At 42.5% G+C, this 9850-nt stretch overlaps 2 long non-coding RNA genes across 2 annotated transcripts; both read left to right on the top strand.

Annotated features, from left to right (window-relative positions):
* The first annotated feature begins 2224 nt into the window (after positions 1-2224).
* LOC134463184 (uncharacterized) lies at positions 2225-2998 on the top strand. Its single transcript, XR_010037666.1, has 3 exons — positions 2225-2618; positions 2719-2818; positions 2968-2998. It is a non-coding gene; the product is annotated as an uncharacterized LOC134463184 (long non-coding RNA).
* Positions 2999-3003: 5 nt separating this feature from the next.
* On the top strand, positions 3004-5766 carry LOC134463183 (uncharacterized). Its single transcript, XR_010037665.1, has 4 exons — positions 3004-3065; positions 4114-4196; positions 4737-4835; positions 5704-5766. It is a non-coding gene; the product is annotated as an uncharacterized LOC134463183 (long non-coding RNA).
* Positions 5767-9850: the final 4084 nt, after the last annotated feature.

Genomic DNA, 9850 nt, shown 5'->3' with positions numbered 1-9850 from the left:
ACCAGAATGACATATAGGCCTACATTAATCATGTAAGAGAACCATGCACAGCATGTTTTCATGCTGAGTGATGTAGTATTGCAGACAAGTGAGGCTATTTACTATATTTTGTATATAATGAAATTCAAAAGCGTGACAGCTTTTCTCCCTTTCTCTCACCCTGTCCCTCCGGTTCAAACACATAGATAGCCCCCTTCTCATTCTCCTACTCACAAATGCACCACTATTTCCAGTAGGCTACAGAAATGAAATTGGTTTGGAATCATAGACAGCACAAATGTGTAGCTTATTAAAATTGTTACTCTTGTGTTCTGTAAGGTATTAAAAAAAAAGGGGGGGGGGGGCGCCAGAACTCAAACTCGCCTAGAACCGGCCCTGCATCAGCTGTGTCCAAACAACCCTGTTTCCCCCAGCCTCTCCAAATTGAACAGAGCCCACATGAGGGACCTGAAGATGGCATTTGCAGGTAGTCTGTAATGGAACAGCATTCCTTATTAACCTCGCTGTGGTACGGCAATTAGCACGGCGCTAACTCACTGTACTCCGTAAATTGCTTCCATGACCTGGGAATTGGGTTTATTATATCTGTATAAACCAATAAAGGTAATAGTCAGTCCTCCAAAACAAATAAAGACCATGGCGGAGTTTGTGCTAATATGTGATGATACAATCCATAAACCATAGAGCTCGTAATCATCGGGTAGAGATGGGATTCGTGGCTCTGACGGGATCCGGATCATTATGGCACGTTCCTTTCAAAGAGCGGTTCAAAAAACCTGGCTCTTTTGGCTCTTTATTAAAGGTCCACTCTAATAGAAAACCATTCTTACATGTTATGTGCACCATTATTCAAAACCCATAAACCTGAATCATTAATTAAGTAAAAAATAATTTGGGTTTATAATTTTATAGGTTTTAGTTAATTTACAAAATACACATTTCTGATTGGACGATGCCTGGGTGTTGTCAAAAGATGAATTTCATGACTCCGGAAATATCGTTGTTTTTTTTTACAGGAATTAAAACAAGATGTTTTGTAATGCTTCAACGCTGTTTTATATGGCATTGTAGGCCTACTGTGGGTACCGGTAGTTGTTGTGCCTACATGTTGGCAAACCACTAGGTGGCACCGTTACCTCATATTTCAGAGCCATGGGGAGTGTTGTTTACCTGCCTCGTCTCGTTGGAGTAGAGCTACAGCTGAGCTAGCAAGCCAAAGTGCGACTCGAGATGAGTTGCAGACATGACGCTGTCCTGACTGACTATAAAGTTTGAAAATGTACTTCCGAGTCTACATTACAACTTAGTTCTTACAGATTTGATCACTTTTCAAACACAGTATGTTGATGTAATTTGTAAAGACCGCGATTGTTGTCCTGGCCATTGCAAAAACATACAGTAGCAGCTGGAGAAATGACAAGGCTATCACTGTGAAACGATAGCAGCACGAAGACATGGGATTGACGGCAGGCAAGAATGGGGTGTTCGATCGTTGAAATTATAATTCATACCCAGACAGCACGAAGCATCTTGCCGACGTCGGCTATTGGGCGGCGACATCGGGAAAACGAGGCCTTTTTTTTTGCCTTATAATCGTCATGCCAATTAGGTTGGTTTTAGATCGGCAAAATAGCGGCAGAAAATACGGTTTCATGCCATGGTTTGCCGATGGTTTGCCAACTTAAAGGGGTATGCCACTATTTTGGGGCTTATTACAGTTAAAATCGTTGGCTGGGGTTTATAAAGGTGGTAAAGTGTCTTATTTTTCATGTTAAGCGTTGTCTTGCTTTAAGACAAGTTAAAAGAGGGAATATGTCGCTAAGCTAGTGAAAGTCAATGTATCCATGTAGCATGCTACAATGCTACACGGATACATTGACTTTCACTAGCTTAGCGACATATTCCCTCTTTTAACTTGTCTTAAAGCAAGACAACGCTTAACATGAAAAATAAGACAATTTACCACCTTTATAAACCCTAGCCAACGATTTTAACTGTAATAAGCCCCAAAATAGTGGCATACCCCTTTAACCCCGACATCGACAGTGCGACGTTTTGCCGATCAATTCCCAGCAGTTCCCTTCCGATGGTTTGCCGATGGTTTGCCAACCTAACCCCAACCATCGGCAACGCGACGTTTTGCCGAGCAATTTCCTGATGTTTCCTCCCGATGCTCTGCCAACTTAATACCGACCATCAACTGACGAATGTCCCAAACCCGACCATCGGCAACGCGACGCTTTGCAGATCATTTGAAGACCCCAAAACCAAAAGCCAGCGCCTGCTTGCTTGCAACCTGAGCAGCGCGAGCTCTGTTTGAAATTATTTCAGTTGTCAAGGGAACGAACATTTTCCGTTTACTTTACTGGACGTCGCAGCAGTAGTATTAGCCACCGCAATCGTTTTTAGTTAGGCATTACCATTATTTCTGTTGAAATGTAGGTTTCAGCATTACAAGTCAGGCTTGATTAAACATTAAATTAGGTTGCTGAAATAAATCTCTTCACCTGTCATGCTGTCTCGAATGACCTCCTCATCGAGTTTCTAATCGATATCCGACCTCACTTTTTCTTACCGTTAGCAAGTTAGCTAACGTGTCAAACGTACCCAGCAACCAGGTGAGTTTTTGTTTGGTTTTATAAGTTATAGTTTGAGATGTCACATTGTATGTAGGTCGTGTGTAGTCTAACAGCGTTTTCTATTGTAATACAAATGTAGGCATACTGCTCCCGTAATCAAGTTTCCTGCTGGAGTCGGGCTGTTGATTCTTGTCTAGCCCATGATGACTGGTTGAAAGGACATTACAAAATAGGCTACGGTATGTAACACAACGATTTTCTTTGATGAACTTGCAATGCACAGGAAACACACACCACGTGAAGTGAGATAAAATAATATTGCATCACATTCATAGCCCTTACTATAAGTAAGTTGTAACACTGCAATGTGTTGCTCTCGTTTTCACAGTCAATTCACCACAAGTAAAAATCAGATCAACGATCAACAGACAGTTACATCGGCCTTCTCTTGGGAATATGCCAGATATGCCATAACAAGAAAAAATGGTAAGTCTATCACTACATAAGATCCATAACAAAATACTATTAGTTAAATCTTAAATGTGACCTGGTGGTATTATTGCGTGAATGCTTATGTTGCACACTTAATGAATAAGGTCCTTAAGTGTGTAGAGTTTCGCTGAGTTCGTTGTTTATTTACATTTTCCTCAGCATAACTGTACAGCTGACACCGCTGCCTTCTGTATCATAACAAAGCCTGTCACTTCCACGTTTCGTTCTTCTTATGTGACCGAAGTCACTAGGTGCGATCGAGTCAACGCATGAATGCGCATTTAGACAGCAATGCACCCTGGATGAAAATGCTGCATGACGGTTAGATTTCCTGTCAAACTTCGAAATTTCGTCGACGTTGCGTTGACGAGGTGACATGTCACATGGTGTAAAACTATCGCGGGATGAATGCGGCTGCAGTCAGATCTTGCAACCTCTGCAGTTGCTTATCCCCTTCAACGCTCGTCGGCGGACTGCCTCCGAGGTCACGCGCCCATGAACTGGTTGGTCAACAACTCACTCACGTGTGTATATGGGTCTTGTCTCACACCTCTACACAAGTTTGCGCAGGTCCCCACTTCAGCTCCTCCTCACTGCCTGTCCCCCCACTCCTCACACGTGGTGTGTTAGTAGAGCAAACCGGTGCGAGCTCATCGTCTCGTTCATATTTGTGGCCGACTGCAAATGCGCTGTATTTAATAACACCCACATCGTGACAACAAGTTCTCGCTCACGTGCCTTTTGCAACATCGACGCTCGCAACAAAGTCGTATGGGCTTAATGGCTACTGCACCAGAGAGAGTCTCTGCACTCATTGCTGGTCCTATGATGCCATCTATTGGCGAAAACATGCAACAGCATAATGAAACTAAAAGACAACTTCTGACTGGACAACAAAAAGACAGGGAATGAGAATAAAGGAATTAGAAAAAGACAAAAATGGGGGGTCCACTACACTTGCATACAAACTGTTTGTGATGCTGTCACTCATTTTCTAGTCTATATCTTGGACTGAAAAAGGATTACATTATTATGTTTTCAGGTGTTTTGCCCCTGCGGTTGTGAAGAGGATGCTGTGGAGGTGGCAGCATGAACGTGTCACACAGACATTGGCTAGACTACTCGGTAGGTACAACGAAATAAAAGAAACCACCCCCTCAACCCTGTTTATGCTGCACTGTACCTATTATAACCAGTTTTTATATAGATCATTATTTGTACAGCAGGGATGGGCAACTGGAGGCTCGGGCGCCACATGCAGCCCAACTTCTCACTTTAAAAAAAAAAAGAAAAAGGACAGTTTTTAACCCCCTATAAATTAATAGTGTAAGCATTCCGGTATAAATAAACAAAAAGTGAAGTATCCTTTTGTAAATTCTCTCAAGTGCGTGGTGATGTGGTTGTGGTAATTAAAAATGTTGGCCCACCTTACAATGAAAGTTGCCCACCCCTGCTGTACAGCCTACATCACTTGTACATGTCCTTACCAAATAGGACACTAGCTAGCTAAATGTAACTAATATGGTATTGTGAAAGTTATATGCCTAAATGTAAACCATAATATTAAATTGTGATGGACAGAAATCAACTAAACCAACATATTACATTGTGAATGTAGTTGCGCAGTGATGCTGAGACCGACTTATTCCTGTCTTTATTTGCCAGGCTTCTACACTTGCCCTCAGAGTTCACATATGGTTAAGTGCACAGGTGGCCAGCCAGGTTCAGACTGATACTGGTAACAAGAGGAAAACATGCTGATTGGTAAGTGAGATCCCTAGTTTGTGGTATCAAATGTAAAATGTAAGTTTCATCAAAAAGTTGTAGAACACATCTGAATAAATTGCAGGCCATCAAAGTAGTGAATGGGCAGGGAAAACACAACCAGTAGGCTTATGAATTACTTTGACTCAGCACAGCACAGCAGATGTGATGCTACCATTCCTTGGGAATATGACACAGAGGTCTGCTATTCCATTGTAAATATTGACTGGAAATGTTCATGTTTCAACTGTTTAAAAACATTGGACTCAGGGGAAAAAATCTCTAGGTGTATATAAGTGAAAGCCCACCTTTGCCATTGTGACACAGCACACAAGTATACACTGCACACAACGAAATTGCATTTTATGCCTCACCTGTGCAAGGGTGCAGCCTACATTGGCATCCCAAGGGAGCAGTATGTTGCAGTGTGGCGGGAAGGTACCATGCTTGGGGTACCTCAGTCATGGAGGATGGAGGAGACAGCACTGGTTAATTACTCCCTCCACATACCTGGCGGGCTGGGAGATGAACCAGCAACCTTTGGGTTGTTCAGCCCTGGGCTACAGGACACCCTAACCGCTTACCAATGACTGCCCCACTTATCCATGACTATATAAAAAATACCACAGAGTAGCGAGTACACTTTTAAATTAAAAGGGTCAATATAGATGATAGACTTTTCATCCACAGGCAGGACTTAGGCTACATACAGTAGATGGTGAAATCCTGCTTACAAAAACTGTTCTCAATAAATAGTTGTAAACTTTTGACATGTCAAAGTCATAGCCTAAACTGTAGGGTATGTTCTCATGTAAAGGGTGATTTTCACATCCAGCCCATGTTCACAGATTTTTTTTTTCTCCTGCAGGAATGATTCAACGATGGACATTTTGCTTAATTGTGGAAAAAATAAATGGAAAAACGTCTATGATTTCTTGTGTTTTCATTGGTGAGGCATATGGTGAAGCAGGAAGACCTCAAATAAGGCGGAATTCCACTGCAGCGGTGAGAACATTCAGACGTCTTTTTGTTTATGGAAAGAGCTGATTTTCTGGCATGCTAGGTGATTTTCTGACATGCTAGTTTCATAACTGCAACCTAAAATCAGCTGTTCCTCGAGACGTCCGGATGCTTTCCTCGCGCAGATGGGGTTCGTCGAGTAGGTCGTAATTAAGTCGTAATTAAATCGGTTAAACATTGGCTCATGAGCGGATATAAGGCGGGCAACCGTCGGCTCATGGTAGGACTATAAATAATTATATCGGCATAACGTTGGCTCTCCATCGCCTGTCGCCTATTTGCCGACGTCTGCCCAACATCTTGCCGATGAGCAAACGGTCCTTTCAAAGACGTCGTGCCGATGTATTTTACATCGGGCAAAAAGCATCTTGCCAACGTTGGCAAGACGTAAGTGTGCTGTCTGGGTAGGAGCCCTGACAGATACTGTATTTGGAAACGGATCGTGAGACTGCTAATGGTGCTCGCCTGGGTCTCAGTCAACACATCGGTGAGTAGGACTAGCTAGCCTGCTAGCTTCGTCGACCTACTGTGCTTTCAGGGTTGGATGGGTGGAATAGCTGTAAATATGATACAGTATGTAACAGACGAAACACTTTCCGTAACTTTGGCTCCCTTGATTGACCGTTCAGCTACCGTATACCGGTGCGAGCATATATTGTAAGTGTGTCAGATACATGATCTCCGTGTGTCTACTCTTTTGGTGCTACTGGCTATTCCAGACTGTTTGGAAACCACTGCTACTACGTGTCTTTTGAGATCAAGCTTACAATGTGACTGTGTTAGATATTCACCCCAACAGCGAAAATGTCGGGGGCAGATTTGGTATCAGAGCTATTTGTTTCACTCCATGTCTGTGGACGGTGTTCTATATTTTATACAGTGGTGTTGTGCTTGGAAGTTTGCTTGGTAGTGTTGAGACGTGGGGAAAGCTAATAAGCTAGCCTTGTAGTTGCAGAACTCGTGCTGTTAGACTTTCTATTTCAGTGAAATTGAAAACATTTCTTTGCAAACTGTTCGCCGTCTTGGATAATGAACACCATGCACTCTACGTATAACGCAAAGAGATAGTATATTTGAACTATAACATCACTATCGTATCCGCACTCAAATTTCACAGCTCCCACAGTGTGCACAGATCCAGTTAGCCAAGGCGCTGCTAATGACCCGGTGTGCGTTCCATTCCCCGCACTGTGCACTGTGTACTGAGATGCAGTGCATTTCCCACCCTCAGCTTAACGGAAAATAAGTGCAGATATTTTGGCTGACACAAGTGCGTGGATTGAGACGTGATTTTTCATCTTTTGACATCAATTCCGGCTCGTTTTTGTTTTTGGGGGGCGGGACTAAGAGTGTTGAAAAACGGTTAAAACAACGTTTACAAACAGTCCTTACTACTGAACAAAACAACTTCTGTACATTAGAGTTCTGTTTCTGGACACATGAAAACACGTTTGAAACCATGTAAACGTATAGTTTTCTATTAGAGTGGACCTTTAAATTATTTATTCAGTAATGTAATGTTTATACTCCACCTCGCGGTAATTTTGTCCAAAAAACAATTGATTATCCTCCTGCTTCTACAGACCATTTCTACCTCTCTTTAAGCCAGAAAATTGTGTTTTTTCCCAAATGTAAGTAATCGTGTTGAGGTCGCATGCTTAAAATTAATGACAAATGAACGAAATAATGGTAGAGTGGCTCCCCCAGCTGTGATCCGGTTCCCATCGTTCACTTCTGGGAGCCGTTCAAAAGAATCGGCTCATTCGCGAACGTCACACCACTACTACCAGGAGAGTAAACAGTGCTGTGATGAGCAGATGCAGCCTCTGTCTCTGATGTGTCATTTTAATTTGGGGAAAGTCATTATGTATGCCTATGAGATATGCAGTTTTGCCTGTCATCGTATCTCTCGGCATATCAAGTGGAGAACACACTGGTGATATCATATCTGAATTATTACAGGAAGTGGCAAATCATGTCTGACACAAGTCAATACAATTCATGCATACAATTCAAACATAATTATGAATTAACCAGTAATGCTGGACTTTGGAAAACTGTCTAGTAATGCATAAGAAAAAAATCCAAGATTCAGGTAAAACACAAAGGGTATTTTTCAACTAGCCCCCTTATAGTGAACCAAACGCAGTCCTTTTAAAGTGGACCAAAACGTGAACCTACTGTACCAAAAGGACTCAGTTCTGTTTTTGTTCATATTGAGTGAGTGTATTACAAAATGATTTGGTGGCTCTTTCTGGTCCCATTAGGCTTTTATGGTGTGTCAGTGCTCTTTTTGATCACACCCAGTCCTCTAGAGCTCTCCTCAAGTGATTACTACTGGTCATAAGTGTATAACTCATAAACTCATAACTCATAAGCGCACCGTACTGAGACCACATCAATAAAGGTCTCAGTACGGTTCAGAAGTATGCATTAAAAGGCTTCCATAATGCCATGTTGAGCCATGTTTTCTCCTTTAGTGGGTCACTCTAGCTGGGTACACTTGCTCACGTTGTTTTCCCAGAGGGAAACATTTACTTTGTTGTGCATTAGATCTTTTCCCTTTTCCTAGCCTTCCTACCACACACACACACACTCGCTCTCTCTCACACACACACACACACACACACACACACACACACACACACACACACACACACACACATACACACAGGGAGAGAGAGAGAGAGAGAGAGAGAGAGAGAGAGAGAGAGAGAGAGAGAGAGAGAGAGAGGGAGATGCCAGTGGCTGCTACTGTGACCTGTCAAAATGTGTGCGTGTGTCCGTGTGTGTATGTCAGGGTGACAGAGGTTTGGAGTTTATCTAACCCAATTTGTACTGTACTTAGATGCTGAGGTGTGGGGATACAACTTATTCTGCGGAATATTCACAACTGCCAGAAATTCTCGAATATGTTGTGAAACATGATAGGGCCTACAGGATAAAAAGTAACCTCAGAAATGTAGTCACTTGCAATCCCTACTTTTACCTTTCCAGAAGAACGATATCCTCGCTATCAGGCAGAAATCTTGTGTCTCCACTTTTCATTGTTTTTTTACATATTCATTTATAAATCTCAATTTATTTCTGAATAAATAATCATTTCAACACTGCAGTTGGTTATTAAATAATTTATCATACACATATACTCATTGAGACTGACCAGTAGTAGGCCTACTGATTTCCATTCATTTTATAATGAATGAATGTAAAAAATAGTGTAGATACAAGGTTTCTGCCAGACAGCGTTGATATGAAATCGTGCCAAAAAAATCACTTCTAGTGGAGATGGAGAGGTACCTAGTAGCGGAGCTTTGTACTGATGGCTGATAGCAGAGCAGTCTACTTGCCAATGCCATTGTAGGCAGAGCCATCAATCATATATGCCATGTTTGGTACTTGAAGTGAAGTCAGATTTCAGTATAGTGGTAAAGTTTTGGTATCCCTGCGAGAGAGAGAGAGAGAGAGAGAGAGAGAGAGAGAGAGAGAGAGAGAGAGAGAGAGAGAGAGAGAGAGAGAGAGAGCCCTTCAGCCCTTTATCATTAGGCCTGACATAAACACCTGACAGGATAGGAGAGAAGAGGTGGTTGAAACATTTACCTGCTGACACAACCCAGTGTTCACTAGCCTGTGTGTGTGAGCGTGCATGCGTACCTGCCTGTGTACCTGCGAGAGAGAGAGAGAGAGATAGAGAGAGAGAGAGAGAGAGAGAGAGAGATAGAGTGTGTGTGTGTGAGAGAGAGAGAGAGAGAGAGAGAGAGAGAGAGAGAGAGAGAGAGAGTGTGTGTGTGTGTGTGTGTGTGTGTGTGTGTGTGTGTGTGTGTGTGTGTGTGTGTGTGTGTGTGTGTGCGCACACTTGTCTGTCTTGTCAGTTTTTGAGTGTGATCAAGTGTGTTGTTTCAGTAAGTGAGCATGAGAAAGAACCAGTGTGTGTGTGTGTGTGTGTGTGTGTGTGTGTGTGTGTGTGTGTGTGTGTGTGTGTGTGTGTGTGTGTG

This window comes from Engraulis encrasicolus, chromosome 14, assembly GCF_034702125.1.
Source record: "Engraulis encrasicolus isolate BLACKSEA-1 chromosome 14, IST_EnEncr_1.0, whole genome shotgun sequence".
Taxonomy (NCBI): Eukaryota; Metazoa; Chordata; class Actinopteri; order Clupeiformes; family Engraulidae; genus Engraulis; species Engraulis encrasicolus.
The sequence above is the reverse complement of the archived record's forward strand: the minus strand, read 5'-3'. Positions and strand labels throughout refer to the sequence as shown.